At 45.8% G+C, this 5,309-nt stretch overlaps 1 pseudogene; it reads right to left on the bottom strand.

Annotated features, from left to right (window-relative positions):
• Window positions 1–2,915: 2,915 nt before the first annotated feature.
• Window positions 2,916–3,054, bottom strand: LOC123151441 (uncharacterized; annotated as a pseudogene).
• Window positions 3,055–5,309: the final 2,255 nt, after the last annotated feature.

Here is a 5,309-nt window from a genome sequence, read left to right as displayed (position 1 = left end):
TCAATCTTGAGTACCAAGCCCTGGGTGCCTGTTTCAGACCATACAAAGCTTTGTCAAACTTACAATTGTTGAGGTTTAGTCTCATCGACAAAACCAGGTGGTTGCTTCATATAAACCTCTTCCTCGAGAACGCCATGTAGGAACGCATTCTAAACATCCAGTTGATGAAGACTCCATCCCCTGGTGACAACAATAGACAAAACAAGTCTAATGGTGGCAGCTTTAACAACTGGACTAAATGTGTCATCATAATCAATGCCATAGCGTTGTTTAAAATCTTTAGCAACTAGCCTAGCTTTGTATCTATCTAAAGTGCCATCAGAGTGTCTTTTAATTTTTTACACCCACTTACAATCTATAATGTTCCTCCCTGACTTTGGAGAAACCAAGTGCCAAGTTCGATTTTTTATAAGAGCATTATACTCTGTTTCCATAGCACGCTGCCAGTTTTTATCTCCTAGAGCTTCTGCCACGCTTCTAGGTTCTTGAGCAACAACAAGGTTTGCAAATTTAAATTTTTTATCATACCTGATTGTCCCATCTTTAGGAACCAATGGTTTAAAAATACCTTTTTAAGCCCGTGTACGAGGGTGCACAGGATCAGCAGCCGCAGACGATCTAGCAGCCACGACGGATCCAGTACTTCTAGTGGCGATCGGGATAGCGAGCCGATCCTCCTCGACTGCGACGCGATCGGGCGTGGGATCACGCGCCCGCACAGGCGACAAGATGGACTGATCCGCCTCGGCTGCGGTGCGGTCGAGCAAGTGATCGCGCGTCCGCACAGGCGGCAGGGCGGATTCGCGTACAGGTGACACACGCCCGTAGACCCGGCCGCCAGAGTCATCATTGCACGGGGAGGCGGTAGGGCTACGCGACACGCCCGCACCGGTCCCACTAGGACACGTGTAATGCGCGGAGGCACCAGCGGCAGACTCGCCAGCCGAGGGAGGCAGCAAATCAGCGCCTGCCGCCGCAGGCGCGCAGGATCCTGCGCCGCTAGATTTCTCGAGATCGGCATCTGCAGCAGGATCATCCTCGTGTTATGCACTAGTCGGATTTGGACTGATGTGCTGCATAAAATCATGTTGCAAATTGCCATTTTCTGCCACCGTTTTTTCACTGTTTCCTGCAGCATCAGGACTCGGATTAGTAGCACCATTAATCATATGATCAACACTATCATCCCTCTAATCATTAGGATTCAAACGTTCCGGTGGTAACAAAAGGACTTCGGCTCTCAGTCGTGCACCTGCATTAGGATGCAGGGTGGAAAAGGGAAAGATGTTCTCATCAAACACCACATCTCTGGAAATATAAACTCTTTCCGTAGATATATCTAGGCACTTATACCCCTTGTGGATATTACGGTATCCTAGGAAGGCACACTGTTTGGATCTAAATTGGAGTTTATGTGTGTTGTAGGGCCTTAGATTCAGCCAACATGCACAACCAAATATGCGCAGAGAAGAATAATTTGGTGTTGCCAAATAACCGAGTGTGGGGAGTCTCAAAGTTTATGGCTTTGCTGGCATCCTATTAATTAAATAGGTAGCATCAATGAAGGCCTCATCCCAAAATTTTAAAGGCATGGAGGCTTGAGCAAGCAAGGATAGACCGACTTCAACAATGTGACGGTGTTTACGTTCAACTGACCCGTTTTGCTGATGAGCATGGGGACATGAAACATGGTGAGAAATTCCTATTTTGGTGAAAAAGGAATTCAACTTTTTGTACTGCCCTCCCCAATCTTTTTGGAGAGCTAGGATTTTTCGATCAAATTGTCTTTCAACAAGATTTTGGAAGTCATGAAAATTTTGGAAAACTTCAGACTTATGTTTGATAAGGTAGATCCATGTGAATTTACTGAAATCATCTATAAAACTCACATAGTATTTCTTTCTACCTACGGTTTCAACGACAGGACCCCATGCATCAGAAAAGATACGTTCCAAAGGAAATTTTGATTCACTCATAGATTGAGGATATGGTAGCTGGTGACTTTTGCCCTTTTGGCATGCGTCACATACAAGTTTATTATCACCTTTGCTAACACACGGGAGTTTATTTTCACTAATGATCTTCCTAACAATAGTGGAAGGTGGGTGACCTAAACGTCGGTGCCACCAGTCCGAAGATGGCTTGGTGACACTTAGCACATGCTTCGTGATGTTTCCCCCGATGTGTTTGAGACGATAGAGACCTCTTCTACCCCTGCCGCGAAGTAGAACCCTCTTTGTTCCCAGATCCTTGACAAGAAAAAAAAGAGGGTGAATTTCAACAAAAGTGTCATTATCAAAGGCAAGTTTTCTTGCAGAGATCAAACTTTTAGTGGCCTCCGGAATGTGAAGAACATTATTTAGATGAAGCTCGCGATCTGGGGTATAGATAGTTGTATGACCAATATGATTAATTGTCGTACCTGATCGGTTGGCGGTGTGAATTTGTTCATTGCCGGTGTACCTCTCCCGGACTATGAGCTTCTCCAAGTCACCGATGATATGGTCAGTTGCACCACTGTCCATATACCAGTTTGTATATATGCCATATTGAGGAGCAACAATGTTTGCCGAGCGCTCTTCCCCTCGCAGATAAGAGGAGTCGTAGCGCTTCTAGCACTTCCACGCCATGTAGCCAACTTTGCATACACCTGGCACATTGGTTTGGCAGCGGAATTGTTGTTGAAGCCGCCGCCATTTCCTCCAGGGTTGCCACGGCCGCCACTGCCGTTGGGCTTGTTGTTGAAGTTCAGGTCGCGGTCACCACCGCCGCCACCTTGTTTGTTGTTGAAGACGCGACTGCAGTCACCACCGCCGCCACCGTTGTCGTTCTGCTTGTTGTTGGAGTTGTTGAAGCGCCCACGTGATGCAGCGTTGGGGAGGACTGGGAGGATCCCCCACGAAGATTCATATGCGTCTCGAAGCTCAGAAGCTGCGAGTACAGCTCCGGGATAGTCACAGGTTCGACCCGTGAGCACATGGTAGATACCACGGGATCGAACTCTTCCTCCAGCTCGACGAGAATGTGTGAAACCACATCTTCTTTGTCCACCTTTTTCCTGAGGCAACGAACTCATCACAAAGAGTTCTGATCTTACCAACGTACTCTGTAATGCTGGAGTTGCCCTTCTGAAGATTCGCCAGTTCGATCCTGACATTGACAGACGGCACTCGGGTATGGGAGTTTAGCATCCCTTGCAGGATGTTCCACAGCTCGGCTGCGGTGTGGCAAGTCGCCACTTGGATGGCCATCTCACGTGGTATCCTAGTCAACAGGTAGGAGAAGACCTGCTGATCATGAGCGTACCAGGTGCCGAACTCAGGGTTGGGGGCCTTTGACTTAGTCTTGCCATCACTGCTAGTGACCTCGATCGTCATGGGCGGCACCTCCTGCTCCAGATCAAGGAAGCCCGCCATCTGCGGCCCCCTGATGGCAGAGAGGAGGGTGGCGCACCAGAGAGCTTCGTTCCCTCTCGATAGTTTCTCTGTGGCAATGTGTGCAAAGGGAGATGAGGGGAACGTATTTGCGGATGAGCTCGCCATGGATGAATCCGAGGTAGGCTCTGATTACCATGAAAGATTATGAGGTTTGGTGTGAAGCGTATGCCTCCTGGCAGGGACGCATGCCTACTTATATAATCAACATGATACAAGATTCGGCAGGTGGTTTTGGGCTTGGCCCCTAATGCAAGCTATACAAGATATCTACAAGAGATTAGGCGCGCCTCTCACCTCCTGCCTTGGTTTACAAGATAACACACACGCACACAATTACAATCGTGACATTGTCACGTTACAACTCAAGCCTATCGTCTAACAGGGATCAAGTTTGTCTGTGAGAATTAGCAAGCATTCCCTGCTATACACACAAAAGCATGTGTGTTCAGTAAACCCTATTCTGCCTCTCATACTCTGACTGAAATTTTCATTGGTGTCTCTCTTTAATTGTTTAATCTTTTTTCCCTCAGTGGTGTCCATGTGCTCAGTACTCTAACTGCCTCTCGGCCAGTGGTATAACTAGAGCATAGAACGAAATTTGTTGGTTTAAAGGTTATTGCTTAGCCAATCGCCTGACATCACAGCAGTTTCCATTCTTCGAAAGACAATTTCATGCAGTGGATGTTCCTGCAAATCTGTTGTATTCATGAACATTTGCAGCGCTCTCCTCCAACCAAAAACACAATGTTTCTAGTCACTCTGTGCATAGCTACTCCTTACTAGGAAAGAGATCGAGAACTAAACATGCAAGTCAAACAGTCGCATGATTCTGTAGTGTACTAACGTGGTACAAATGATGTGATGAGTGTTTCCTAGGTGGCTTGCTCACACCTATCACATGATTCTGTAGTGGACTTTAATTTCAGAAGAAGAGATGTATGGGAGTCCTATATATAACCTCTGCCCTAGGATACCTTCTTAAGTGAGTAGGATATGCATTACTAACTTGTCCATCTCTTTATCCAGCTTCAAAGCATGTGAAATAGTGGAGGAAAACGAAAATATTGTGTTGCTTCACTGCGGAGGGCATCAGCCAAGGTCGTCTGCACCTGCAACTAGATCTTCCCTTCTTGCTTTAACTATGGTCAATAGAACAAAAATTTCATGAGACGAGCCTCCCCTGTATTTGCTGCACTTCAGTCAAAGAAAATCAGCCATTCCGACGTCGAAGGGTGTTCTGGGAAGTAAATATTGAAGATCCTTAAAACATTGAAGTCTTTCAAAATATTGAAAAGGCGGTGGTGATCTCATCAGGAACAACGATAGGTATATATATGGTACAAAAAAATCTATTCGGATTTTTATTACTATAAGCTAAACAAATAAAAAATGTGAGGTTGACGACCATCTCCATATTGGACTTAAAATACTTTAGAATGATTAAATCTGTACAGGTGGACAATATCAGATCCTTCAAAAGATGGCAATCTTTTCTATGTAAGAATTCTGGATCTCTTCTTCAACGACGGAGCGCTGTCGGGTTACTACTTCAGAACGTGTGGATACCTTGGAAAGGTCAAAGGTCGTCTACTTCGACTCTTGATTGGCGGATCCTCTCGGAGAAATTCACATGGCTAGGAGGTGTAACCTAGCTATGGAAGTCGTCGCACTTAACCGACAAACTACACTGCTTCAACCACTCTACTAGTCGGTGAGATTATTGTTCCAGCCATCATCATAGTGTTCCTGGGTGTGATCGTGTAGAATAATTTACTCCCTCCGTTTCTTTTTAGCCCGCATATAAGATTTGGTCAAAGCCAAACTTTGTAATGTTTGACTAACTTTATGGGAAAATATTAATTACTCCAATAC

The sequence above is a fragment of the Triticum aestivum genome, chromosome 1B, assembly GCF_018294505.1.
Source record: "Triticum aestivum cultivar Chinese Spring chromosome 1B, IWGSC CS RefSeq v2.1, whole genome shotgun sequence".
Lineage (NCBI taxonomy): Eukaryota > Viridiplantae > Streptophyta > Magnoliopsida > Poales > Poaceae > Triticum > Triticum aestivum.
The sequence above is the reverse complement of the archived record's forward strand: the minus strand, read 5'-3'. Positions and strand labels throughout refer to the sequence as shown.